At 51.7% G+C, this 13,928-nt stretch overlaps 1 protein-coding gene across 6 annotated transcripts in view; it reads right to left on the reverse strand.

The window, feature by feature from the left end:
- The window catches only part of LINGO1 (leucine rich repeat and Ig domain containing 1), a 95,470-nt gene that overhangs the window by 37,288 nt on the left and 44,254 nt on the right, over positions 1–13,928 (reverse strand). For 3 of the 6 annotated variants that reach the window (XM_085515845.1, XM_015872452.3, XM_085515846.1), the window contains one exon: positions 224–365. The exons of the other annotated variants lie outside the window; for them this stretch is intronic. The gene's annotated coding sequence lies outside the window, so the exon portion shown is untranslated. The remainder of the gene's footprint in view (positions 1–223; positions 366–13,928) is intronic. 6 annotated transcript variants of the gene reach the window in all.

The raw sequence follows: 13,928 nt of genomic DNA on the forward strand, positions 1-13,928 counted from the left end.
CCCACTATAGGGCAGCATAGGGCTGTATAGGGCAGCACAGGGCGGTATAGAATCACAGCATCATAGATTCATAGAGTCACCAAGGTTGGAAAGGAGCTCCAATATCATTCAGTACAACCACCCACATACCATCAAGATCTCCCCGCTGTATGGCAGTATAGGACAGTATAGGGCAGCATACAGCAGTACAGGGTGGTGTAGGGCAGGCAGCCCGGGCACCTACCGTGGCAGCAGAGTGCAGCAGCTTTGTGTCGGGTGCTGGAGGGGGATCCTGAGGAGCTCAGCAAGGGTGGGGAGCCACAGCCCCGGGTGCAAAGGGCAGTGCAAGCCTTCCTGGCTCATGGGACCAGCCCTGGAACAGAGCCCTGTGGGACAGGAGGAGAGGGAGGTTGGCAGAAGGGCAGAGCAGGGAGGTGTTGTGCAGAGCAAGGTGAGCACAGTGTTTTTCCTCCCCTCCCCATTTGCCTATGCTGACACAAGGCCCCACGCTCCCCTGCACAGCACAGGGACCCTTAACACTCCCTGGGGAGCCATGGGGCTCCTGAATGCATCATCAAAGAGCAAGGAGATGAGACTCAGAAAACCCAGAGCCTTCAATCCAACCCAACGTCATGGCCATAAAGTCTGGCTGATGTTCCACAAGAGGCCAAGTGAGGAAATTGCATGCTGTAAAACCTTGCAGAAACAAGAGCTGGCACCTCAGCTGCCGGCCAGCAGCCACACGTAGGGCTCATTCCCTCCGCCCTGTCCCAGGATCAGCACTCAGCTGCCCAAGGCAACATCACCCTCCAGCACACACAGCACAGGGCTGTGCCACCGAGCTGCTCTGGTGGGATCGCTGCCCCAAGTGCCGGAGGAAAGAGGATTAGCTGGAGCTTAGCCTAAGCATCTCAGCAGCATCAGCCGCGCAATGCTCAGCCATTGCTCAGCCCAGGTGACACAGAGACAGCTTGATCCGAGTGGCAGCCTGGCTTCAGAGCCCCCGGCACAAAGAGGGCTGTGTGGGGTCCTGCCTTGGGGCTGGGCAGGAGCCTGAAGCTGTCACGTGGAGTAGGAGCAGACGTGCTCCAAGCTCGAGCCTCCTGCAAAGCGCAGGGGCGGCAGGCGGAAATTAAGCCCATCTGTTCCCGGAGCTGTGTGCGGAGAGGTGAGCAGGCTGGGAATGAAGAACTGGAGAGCAGGAGTGCTGCCCACAGGGAGGGATGCGGCACCTCGAGCTGCCAGATATCAGTTAAACCTCCCTAGCCCAGGAGCTGGGTCATGTGGGTGCAGGTGTAACCCACCCAGCTGAGATGGGACAACGCAGGAGGTCCCAGCTGGGGAGTGCAGGTCAGAAGGAGAAACAAGGACACAAGGAGCTGGGGAGCAGGTTGGGGAGCTGACTGAACCATGAAGTGATGCCCATCCTGCTGAATGCGCCCCATTGCACAGAGTGGTGCTCCAGGAAAGAATATCATGTCATTCATCAGCAGCATTAAAACTGGCTGGCTTTGACATGTTTAAAAGAAACTGTCTCCTTTCCCTCCCCCTGAGCCCACCTTTCAACACAAGAATCTCCTTTTTTAACCCCAGCTCCACACGCTGCCGTCAAGCTTTAGAACTCGCTTTGCATTTCTGATGCACTCATTTCAATGAATCACTCCGATCCCAAAGTGAGCCTTCGCATTCCCCTCCTCTCTCGCAGGAACAGTGCTGAGTTCCCAGCTGACCTGGAAGAGCACCCTGCTCATCTCCTGCCCAAAGCAGGCAGCGGGCGCTGGGCTGAGCGTGGGAGGCAGCAGCCGGGTGGGATGGAACATGCTGCCCACAGAGCATCTCCAGTGCCAAGGACATGGACAAAAGCAATTTGTGCACAGCCTTCATCCCCAGGAGGAGGAAATGGTGAGGGAGAAGAGCTGGGCCAGGCAGGGAGGCATGGTGCGTGGGCATGGGGCCACAGCCCTGTGCCATCCTGCCTGCCGGAATGGAGTCGTACTTAGAGCAGAGTATTTATGAGTATGGAAAGAAATGCTGTGCCACAGGGAATAGAGCAGCTTTCTTGTGGCTGGCAGTTGAATGAAATAAATCCATCCACTGGGCATAAATTGTTTAAGCAGAAATCCCTCTCAACTTGAATATTTTGTGAGGAAAATGGCAACAAGAAAAAGGGAAAGAGAATTCAGAGCCCTCATCATTTCTCTCCTCAAGGTCAGGGCTGTTATTCTCTCCCGAGTAGCAAGAAAAACCACTTTTTGCTACAGCATTTAGCCAGAAGAAATGTTTGGGAAGCAATCAAGTTGCTGCTGGGCCTTACCTACCCACTGGGCTTGGTTAGCATCACTGCTGGACCAGGACTTGCTTCCCAAAAGCAAACCCTGGGTGGCTCAGCACTGGGACAGCATGGCAGCAGCACCAGCCCCTCCTGTCACCCACGATGTCACCTGGCTATGGCATCCACTGGGATGGGGCAAGGGTCATGTAGAGCTGCCATGTGCCACTAAAGCATCCCCAACCTCTGTGGTTGTTATGCAGAGGCTGTGCTAAGGTTGCTGCTTTAGTGCAGTGCAGGCACTAAATTAAGGGGACGTTTACAGCCTGGAATGCAGAGAAGCAGCTGCTTGGGGTGGCCACGGTGAGTGCATCCCCCTCTGGGTGCAATGTTCCGTGAACCCCATCTGGGAGAGATGGGTGGGAGATCAGCTCTGCCTTTCTTCTGCTGCCCTACGAGCAGTACAGTGCAGGGGGGTCCTGTCCTGGGATCTGCCATGCAGGGGGACAGGGGACAGCGCTGGCACAGCAGGAGTCATCTCCTGGAGGTGGTGAAGGAGGAGCAGGGAGCAGGAGGGAGCAGGGATGAGCAGTCGCGTGAGTGAGAGCAGTCAGAAGGGATTAGCTCAGCTCCAGGCAGCACAAGGCAGAGGTGCACCCAGAGGGGAGCCCAAGGTTGCAGCTGACCAGAGCACGCATGGCTTTCATCAATAATTCAGCGCAGCTAGGCATGTGCTACAGAAGAGCTGGGTGCCAAGAACAGGTGAACAGCCACCAACCTCACATCCTGCTATGCCATGGCCTGAAAAGGCTGTCCCCAAAACACCTAGCAAAGCAGAGAACCCAGTGGCAAAGGGAGGCCATGGCTAAGGGCCGTGATAGCTGGCAGGGTGGTGGTTGCAGCTCCTTGGCTGCAGGAAAGCCACAAGCTGCATGATCATGAGCCAAGAGACACCTGTAAGCCCACAACACAGGCCAGTAGCACTTCCTCAAGTGCAGCCCCAGGGACAGCCTCCCTAACGGGGGCTTGTGCCACCATGCTCCTCCCCTGCATGGCACTACTGCAGCTGGGCAGCTGAGAATGCGCCCATGCCCAATGAAGAGTCCCAGACAGGGTACCAACCACATCTAATTCCTATTACCCAAACATCTCCCCATCTGTCTGCCTCCCTCACGCTGCGGTGTGCCAGGGTTGCCTGATATCAATGCTACTTTAATTTCATCATTCCCAACTTATTTAGAGCAATTAGGAGGCAATGAGCACACGCCGGGGGCCACAATGCACTTGAATAGCATCCAAGGGTTACCGCAGCGTCGCGTGAGACCTTCCGATGGAATTATCAGCCTGCAGAACCAACCTAAACAAGGAGCAAGGTAACCCCCGAAGGGAGGATGAGGTTCTTCCTGATCCTACAGGTCCCTTTTTAATTTGAATCAGCCGACAGATTGAAAGAGATGATATTACTCATTGAATTAAGCGAAAAGGCGGCATCTCCAGCTGGAAGACATCAACAGATCTCAGCCTGCAGTGGGGTTTTACTACTGGGTGTAGAGGTAAAACTGAGCAGCTTTGGAAACACTACGAGATGGCAAGCAAAAAGGAGAGTTGCATTTGCAGCCCTATCATCCCCATTGATGCTGAGGAGTGCAGGAGGGGACGTCCTCACTGCTCACCCTGCCACGTGCCCACACTCCTCGCGCAGCCTCCCTAAGTGCTGCCTGCGTGAGAAAAGCAGTGGCCTATTTTTCCCAAGCACAGCCTCCAGCCCAAAGCACAGTGTATGCAGGTCTGATGTAGGAATGCTTCCGACACATCCGGAGGGACTGCGGGAACCAGCTGGGGAAGAGCAGACTGAGTGGGCAACCTGAGTCACTTGACTGCTTACGGAAGTGTGCATAAGCATCTTCCATTTGAGCACAGCACAGCACCGCTCCCGATGACTCTGGGGACCTGGGGAAAGTGCATCTTCTCCAGCACACTCCACTGATGCAGAACAGCTGTGCACCACCGTTCCTGGCTGGGCCGACTGTCTTTTCCACCAGATAAGAGCCACAAAGCGTGGTCCCAAGCAGTCAACGCGGTCTCATAGATGCCATCAATACCACATGCACAGCTGCTCCTGGATAGCAGGGCAATGTAGATAGCAGGGCAATGGTAATGTATGGAAAGCACCAAAATATGAACTGCTAACAAGATGTATTTTCTAATGCCATCCAGTTACGATCTATTGATCCCGCACCAGAGGCTTGACTTTTCCTCTGCAATACCAATCTATGTCACTCACACGTTCCGGGAACTGCAGAGCAAATGAGTGCCATTATGCTAAAATTAGATATTACAATTAAGTGCAACAGGCCTGACCCTGCAAGGTGCTCATGAGCCAGTGCAGGAAAACTGACTTACAGCATGGGGGGCACATGAGCTCAGGCACTGGGGTTGCACCTTGTCCTGCAGATAACAGCCCTGCCAAGCATGAAGCTCACTTGGGTCCATCTGGGAACACAAGTGAAGTCCTACCCACAACCAGGAAATCCCAAAGAGGACGATGTTCCCAACTCCACCCAATGCAAATGAAGGCAGCAGCCTGCTCACCTCACCAGCTGCTGGGGGCTTCCCCTGATGTTCCCCCAGCTCCTGCAGTGCACCCAGGTGAGGTGCTCCTCCTGCAGACCTACAATTCCCCCTGCCCCACAGCAGCCAGGCAGGGACACAGGCATGGCAGGGCGCTGCTGGCCCCTCCTGCACTGTGTGCCCACACTGAGGTTAGCACAAACCTCAGAGCATGGCTCTGGTAAGGGCTCTGTGCACAGGGCAGCCAAGCTGTCTAGCAGAAGATTTTCCAATAGCTGAAAATGCTCCAGCAGGGTTTTGGCCAAATATTTTTGATCCCTTTTGAAAACAAGGCCAATCCATAGTTACTTCTAACGATCCAATTGACTGTTCCGCACTGAGTGCTAATAGAGACAAGTTGTCTCCTTTAGACCACTATATCACAGCTGAGAGCATCAGGAGGGGAAGATGATGGGCGCGGAGAGGAAGAGCATCCTTCCTCTGCTCCTCTCCAGCTGCTAATAGGAGTGCCAGAGCTCCCCGCATGCCATTACATCAGTGCTGCACAACAGCAATAAAGCCCTGAAACAACACATTATGCATTCTCTGAACTGCACGCCACACAAAACACAGTCCCCAGGACACACATGAGCACTCAGAACAGCAAAGCTGAGGGCTGGACAAAGCCCCAGGCTGGGCTGGCACGCACAGTGCCCTCAGTTGGGCTGGGTGCATGAGAGCTGGCACACAGGGAGCTGGCAGGTGACCTGGAGATGGCATCCTCACCCTCTCTGCCAGCACACAGCCAAGCTTCGGCCACAGCAAGGCCAGCACAGCAGCCAGCATCACGGGGAACACCATGACCAGAGAGAGCTACCCTGAGCCATGTGTCCCCCCATGCCTTGGTGCTCACTTCCAGAACTTACACCTTTGCACTCTACATGCTCTATGGCTTGTCATTTTCAAATGCCTGCTGCTCACAGGAAGGAGAATTGCACAACATGCTGCTCGATGCTTTCAATACCTGTCCCTGCAGCACTAGGCTGACGTGGAGCCTTCAGTGGGAAACTGTCATGATGGCTTTGATGGGATGGAATAAGCGGGCTTTAAACAGACCTTTTCCTTGCTTGCTGCACACAGCTGTCTGCTTCCTCATCCTGTTCTCCAGGCTCCAGTGGGCCCACAGCCATGTTCCCATAGCCAGGCAGGTGGTGAGGACACCGGGCTCTGCCACACTGAGGGCACCAGGTGCACCCAGGTGAGAAGGTCCCCACTGCCCAATGGTGCCAGGCACCTCTCAGGCAGCCACAGCACAGCAATGGGATGCACTGTAGCATTAGGCTGCAGCACAGCACTGGGATGCACTGCAGCCACCATGCCTGGGCATCACCCAGGGACCGGCGGCGAGCAGAAGCACAACGCCTCACAAGTCTGGTTCCTTATTGTGTCACACAGAACAGCTCTGACCTTTTCAACGTTCTGTACGTTCATTGGCTGCTGCTTCTCCTCGGTCCCCACAGGCTCATTAGGCAGCGAGTGGAGCCAAGAGCTGCTCCAGCAGCCAGCGTCACTGCATTGCACTTAAAGGTCGGGCAGGGGGCTGAGCGATGCTGCTCTGCAGCTGAACAGGATGGGGAGCTGCAGCCCAGGGGTGCCCAGCTCCACAAGTAGCATGGCACAGAGCCACAGTGCTCCCATGGTACAACCAGCAGGGAGAGAGCCAAGGACATCCCTTAGAGCTGCTGGGGCACAGCACCAGCTGCTGGCTGCTCCCTGTGCCCAGCAGTTGCAAGGATGGCAGGCAAGCACCAAGCACAGCAATAGCAAAGTTCCGAGAATGGGAAAATAGCTCTGGCAATAAGTACTCAGATTTTTCTGAAATAGTGCTCGATTTTAGAGGTGTGGTATTTTTTAGGGGGGGAGGGGGCTGTTTGTGGGTTGCTTGTTTTTGTTGTTGTTGTTGTTGTTTTTGTTTTCTTTTAATCTGGATCTGGGCAAAGAAGTGCATTGACATTAGTGACAGATGGGATGGAAAAATTTGGGTTGGAAAAATTATATCATCTTTTGAGTCACATGCATGCAGTGAGGAAAACAACCCCTCTGTGATGAGCTGTGGCAAAGCAGCAGAGCCAGGTCCTGGCGGTGCAGAGCCAGGCCCACACCTGTTGAGTCGGCAGTGACCAAGGTGGAACGAGCAGAGGAAGGTGGAAATGCCTACAAAGAATTACTTCTTCCATCCCTAGAAGCACGCTGGTGTTCAGCCCATCAGATCCCAAGGGGTTTTGCCCCAAACCAATGGGTTTTACCATCCTACAGTGATGGGGCTGTGCCATGCCAAGCCCTGAGAATGACACCATCCTTCCTTGAAACACACCACTTGGCCAAGCCCAGAGCAAGCACCGCATGATCCATCACCTGCACAGTGCCTTGGAGCAGGGATGAGCTCTGTGAGAGCTTAGTGGAGATGAAGAGCGTTCGGGAGAGCCGACCTGCAAGCAGCAGGTTTTCTCCTGGGAAGCAGAGGCCAAGCAAGGAGCTGTGTTTGCCCACAGAAGGCGGGCAGAGGGGAGGGAGCTACAAAGCGTTTGCCCTTGCGGTGCCACCGACTGGAGACGAACTCCCACCGCCGCTGTTCTGACAGCCCAAACGCGCTCACTCGCACAATATCTCTGTCTTGTTAAAGGTAATTACAGTTCTTCCTGTGTAATGAGATGGTTTTTAAAGGCCATTCAAAAGAAATTTTCTATAATGAGGTTAAGGGTTTTATGGTGTTATACATCAAGGGAGCTGGTAATTGGTGGGATCCAGGCAGCATCCTGAAGCAGGGAGATAGGAGGTTTTGTGAATAATAGGCTAGCACAGAGTGCAGAGTCTCCAAAATGTTTTGGTTCTGTAGGAGAGGGAGCATAAAAGCGGAGGGAGAATAGGAAAGGAGCAGGCAGAGAGCTGGAAGCTGACAGCTTCTGCAGGACTGAGGTGGCACCTTGGATGGTGGGCACTCAGGGCAGCTCTGTGCATTACTGCAGGCCTGCAGCCTGTCTCCATATTTAGGCAGAGCTGGTGATGGTTCAGACACTGCTGCGGGCGAGCGCCAGGGAGCTGAGCGCAGGCGGCGGCTGTTTCCTTGCCACCAGCAGCTCCCTCGCACAGCGCGTTCTCTTGGGATCTCCAGCCCACTTGTTTGTGCTGAAGAGGCAGGCGTAGCATGGAGAGACAAGTATCTGAACTCTGGGAGCTTCAAGTGCTCGTCTGATTGAGAAATCAGCCTGGAGGTACAGGAAGGCTCACCCGGCGCTTGTGCGGTTGTGCTGAAGGAGCAGACAAGAGTGCAGGGGATGGCAGCAAGGATGCTCGTTGCCTTACTCCCACCTGCACTATGAGGACTGCTGGTGAGTGAGTACCCTCAACACCTCAGCTGAACCTTCTGTAAACTGCAGAATATATATTAATAGGGTTTTTTCCTTGGTTTGTTTCAGCCTTCCTTGTGTTATCCCCTCACCCATAGCACAAACCAGCCCCAAGCACTGGCTTACAGTATCACAAAATCATAGAATCCTTAACACTGGAATATACAGAATCACAGAATTGTAGGGGTTGGAAGGGACCTCTAGAGATCGAGTCCAACCCCCTCACTGAGTCCAATCCCCAAGACCTCTAAGATCATGTAGTCCAACCCAACTCCACCATGCCCGCCGACCATGTCCCTCAGTGCCACATCTCCACAGTCCTTGAACACCTCCAGTGATGGTGACCTCACCACCTTCCTGGGCAAACAGTGCCAGTGCATCGCTGCTCTTTTGGAGAAGAAAGGTTTCCTAATATCCAATCTGAATGTCACCCAGTGCAGCTTGAGGCCATTCTCTCTCATCATTTCACTATTACATGGGAGGAGAGGCCAACCCCCACCTTGCCAAAACCTCCTTTCAGGTTGTTGTAGAGGGTAATAAGGTCTCCCCTGTGCCTTTTCTTCTCCTGACGCCTGTGTCTCATTGGGGTGGTGGAGCTGGCTGCCCGAGGGATGGATGTAAGGAAGGACATGCAGTGCAGCACCTCTCCATCACCGCAAAGCAGGACACGGTGTGGGCTGGAAGGAAGCGGGCTGCTCAGGGTGCTCCCAGCTTCCTGCTCCTACCAGCATACCAAGGAGAAAGAAATATATCTCCAGCCCTTAATTCCAAACCACGCTAAGTGCATCGTGCAAGATGCTGCCGGTTGCTGTGTACCACACTCATCTCACTCTGCCTTGAGGAGTCGCATTTAATAGCCTGCCTATTTATGTTTTTTAAAGAGCAATTAAATATTAAAGGCATTTATCAAGGTATAACACTGCCAATGGTGGCCCATGATAGCAGGGCTTGTGGTCATGGTAGAGCTGCAAGGGGAGAAGGGCATCCAGGGGTACCCGGTGCTCCCACCCAGGCAACACAGCCCTGAAATCACAATCAGTGCCTGCACAGAACCTGCTGTGGAATTTGTTGCCTGAATGTGTTCTCATCGGTAAATATCAGTCTGGAGCAATTCAAAGCCTTCCAAACAAAACAAACAAACAAAAAAAATAAAATAGGGATCAATTGTGACAAATTACCCACTTCACAAAAATTCCAGAGAAAGGCTCGGAGGGGTCAGAATGTCCCATTTGTGACACATTCAAAATGAAAGAAAATCTTTTTCTTTTTTTTTTATTATTATTATTTTTTTAGGTTAATAAATCCAAGGTAATATATAGTTTGGCAGAAAGAACTGGAAATGAAAAGCAACTATCAAAATGTTTTGAAATTATTTAAAGAACCCTATTCAGTGGAATAAAAAGGGTTCTTTTTTTTTTTTTTTTCCAAGACAATTTTTTACTATATATTCTGTTTTGCTTTTGAATTTTACATCTCTATTGCTGTCAGTGGTGGGAATTCCTCCCTTTTACATCTCCAGAGCTCTAGGGTGGGGGAGAACCATCCTCAGTGGGCTCTGGCTGCTCTTGCATGACCTCACGTTGATTATCGTGGCTGCAGACATCACAACAGGAGTCAGAGGGCTCCGCTAGGCTCTGCTTTCTGGGGGAGACCAGGGGACATCACCCCGACCCCTACGGCCCCAGTGCTTTGGGCACTGGGACAGGACATGGTGGCTGGCACACAGGTGAGATGTGAGATGCCCACTTGGCAATGGGCATCTATGCAAAGATAAAGGCAATGGAAGGGGGGAAATACGCTGATGGAAATAAACGAGGCTGGGATAATGAAGCAGCATCCAGCACGGAGGAGCAGGCAGGCAGATCAAACAGCAGCTGGGCAGGGCAGCAGCCACGGGAGAGCTTCTCCTCCCCTTCCCCACGTTTCTCCCCCTCCTCCCGTGCCCTGCTCCCCCTGCATGAATCTTTCATCCCGACTAACGTCTCTCTTCATAAGGACTGAAAGAATTAAATATTTCACGAGACTGCAGTCAATCTTGCAGGGCCTTTCTGTTGACATTTCCAACCTATCTTTGACATTGCTTTCTCATTCCCTCCTGGTGGAGCAGGGAGCTTTGCACAAAGCCCATTACACTCTGCACAGAGGGGATGCCAGGGCCTATTCCAGCTGACCTAATGGGAAGCGAGATGGAGGCAGCAGCCCTTCACCTCCTTCCATTCCTATCCTTTTCTCCCCATCCCCAGCTCCCGCACAGACAATGCTGTCCCTTCACTTTGTCTTTCCTCGCAACACAGGAAACACTGATGGGCATTTCTTCCCCAGCATCAAGTTACCCAAGGGCCTCTCAAACATGTTAAGCCATCTTTGATGACTTCCCAGGTGTTCTCCAAGGTGCAGCCAAAGCCACAGCATCCCTTTTGCATCCCTGTAGGCCATAATCCACAGCACATGGAACATCTGCAGCAGGGCTGGGTAGTGGGGTTGTGCATCCACCACCATGGTGTGCCCTGGCTGCAGTGGGTGTACAGACCTCTCTTCTCATGGTGCATGTCCTATAGATCATAGGATCATGGGTTTGTAGGTTCATTGAACCACAGAATCATGGAACAGTTGGGTTGGAAGGGCACTCAACGCCCACCCAGCCCCATGCATTGCTTTGGGCTGGTTGCCCCCCACCAGATCAGGCTTCCCAGAGAGCCTCCAAGAAAGAGTTATGCTAGGAGGTGGTGGGTAGGCCCCATCCCATCCATGCAGCCCCCATCCCATCCTTGCAGCCCCCCAGGACTGCAAGCAGTGCAGGCTGGAGCAAGAAGTGAGCTCAGAGCTCCTCGCCAAGGCTGAAAAGCTCTGTAGAACCATATCCTTTTTAATGAGGCTCTACAAATTGTTCTACAGTTTCTCTGGTGTGTTGGTTGAACAAATCCCATCCTTCTTTTTAAGTTCCGCATTTAAAGATACATTTAATCCCCCCGTTAAAACTTTTCCCAATTCCTAATAAAATTACGGAACTACATTTCTATTTAGTTCTACCTATCTGACTCTAATTCTTACTGCAACCTTTGGGTCTTCTTTAGATTGGCACAGATTGATGTTTGTAGATCAGAAGGAAAGATTAATGATCACCAGTGTTCCCCCTGGAAACACCCACAACCCACGCAAGCTCCGATGGATCCAAGTAAAACCAAGTAAAGTAAAGCCACTGGAAAGGATTTGCCCCTGTGTATGGGCAAAAGAAAGGGAACGGCAGGGCTGTGTGCCCAAGCACGTGTTGTTCTGCCTGATGGCATCACACAGCCCAGAGCAGAGCTTCCCAAGGCAGAGTTGTGCCCCAGAAATCCCATTGCACAGCATGGGGATCCCCTGCCCACTGCATCTGTTCCTTAGCTATGGTGGGCACCAAAGGGGACAGCACTGGGACCATCCCCGTGCCCTGGTTGGGAGCCACAAGGTAGGGAGTTTGCTGGAAGGTTGGGTGAGATGATCCCATTGGTTTCCTTGGCTGTTAAATCTCCAGGAATAGAAAAACGGCTTGCTTTGCAAGGAAGTATTTTGCAGTTTATGTGGCAGTTCTCTTCCCTGCTAATTTTTGCTTTGTCAAAGATACTGGGAAGTATTTCTTCTGACTGACAAAGCGGTGGGATTTATGAATAGGGAAATTAAGAATAAAGAGGGAAGAAATAAGTCTGTTGATAAAAAAGCTGAATAATTCAGCCGAGGATCAGCTCCTTTCGTCGATTCCCCCAGAATTTGAATGAAATCATTTTTACTTAAAGTAAGTTTGTCTTTTGGGTTGGAAACCTGCGAGCCGGAAAGCAACATATTTGCATTTTCCTTTCCAATACATAAAACCGAGACTTCATTTTGTAGGCTTTCTTGTTGAATAATCTGCTCTAATTTAATTGGAATTTGAATCCTATAAAAAAGCATTTTCTACTTAGGTTTCTACTGATCTTCGGTATTGAGATTTTGTGATCTGAAAAAGCAATATGTCTGTGTTTGCTTATTATCATACTCAGAGGAGCTTCATTGTTTTCGCTTTTTTCTGCTGAATAATCTGTTGAATCTAAAATGCGGTTTTTCACTCCGCTCCTTATTGATATTTTGATTTTAAAATGTTATGATACGAAGAGCAATTTGTTTGTATTTTCTGCTGGGAAGTGTGTTCTGTCGAGTAACAGGGGGTTGATTCCGTCAATGTTTACAGGAGAATCTAAGTCAACAGCATTACTCACACAATTAGTCCTACCTGGCCCTAATCATTGCCTACAACTCCCTGACAGGAGGTTGTGGTGAGGTGGGGGTCGGTCTCTGCTCCAGGTAACAGCAGCAGGATGAGAGGTGATGGCCTCAAGCTGTGCTAGGGGAGGGTCAGGTTGGGTAACAGGCAACGCTTCTCATTAAGAGCGGTAATGCATTGGAATGGGCTGCCCAGGGAGGTGATGGAATCACCATTCCTGGATGTGTTCAAGCAATGCATAGACGTGGTGCTGAGGAATGAGGTTCAGCAGGCAATGTTGGTGGCTGATGGATGGTTGGACTAGATGATCTTAGATGTCTTGTCCAACCTTGATGATTCTACGATGCTATGTCTCTTTGTAATGGGAAACGCTGGTGAGCATCCACTGAGAAAAAACACTCTGACTAGCCCGACACTTGTATGGATGTATAGAAAACAGATTCCTGCTGGGCTGCAGTCCCACGTGGATAAACCAGCCCTGTCTCATTTACCAGCCTCATTACACCAGGCCCGTGTGCAGGCTGCTGGCTTGTAGCAGCGGATCGCTGCCAGGGCAAGCACAGCCTGGCACGTAATGTAATCACAGCTGCAATCACAAGGAATTAAAGTGAATTTATACATGCAACAGTCACACGGCTCTGGGATATCAATAATACGGCAGCAGAGGAGCGAGTCGGTGGCCGGATCCTGTTCTGTGTGCTCAGACCATAAGTCAGCAGCAGGCAGCATGCAGCCCATGGGCGGTGGCAGCTTGCTGCTTGCAGGCAAAATGGACAGCAGGAGCGCTAGGGGGAACAGAGCATTTTATTCGGTGCATCAACAGAAAGGGATTAATAGAAGACAGTGATCCTTCCAGCAACGTCTGGGTAAAATATCACCAAGGGGATGGGAAAGTTACATTGACTGTGAAATAATTCCAAAGGGCAACACCATAATTTTGGTATCATTTCTGGCCCATGGGTGCTATTTCACCACTGCTGCACTCCTAACAAAGGCATGCAGCACTGCTGATGAGGCTCCTTTTGCTGCAGTTTGCCTCTGGGTCTGAGCAGAGCCTGGCCATGGCATAGCAAAGGGCACCTGACAGTGCATTGCTTGTTAGCCTTTCCATCACCCTGCTTGGAAAACTAAGTGTGGGGGTAAGGAGAGAGAGCCACGGGGCCATCCTGCAAGCAATCAAAGCTTATGTGATGCTGAGTGTGCTCACAGGGCACAAGAAAAAGAACAGGGATCCACACCATGGGGTGGGCTCAGGCAGTGTCCCTGCACACACGCATGCACACATAGCTGGAGCACAAAGCCCCTGCTCCAGACTTGAGGCAACAAGCAGATGGCTCCCCAGCACTCGCATTTTACAGCATCACAGCTCCTGCTCTGCTCGTGCAGTAAACATTTTCTGGTTTATTGCGTGAGAAAAGGTGGATAATGCAGCTTTGCACAATTATAAATTTCCTGTGTTATCTGTTTGTTGAATACTTTCTCAGGG

The sequence above is a fragment of the Coturnix japonica genome, chromosome 14 (genome assembly GCF_054131305.1).
Source record: "Coturnix japonica strain WE chromosome 14, WE-NBRP24, whole genome shotgun sequence".
Classification (NCBI taxonomy): domain Eukaryota; kingdom Metazoa; phylum Chordata; class Aves; order Galliformes; family Phasianidae; genus Coturnix; species Coturnix japonica.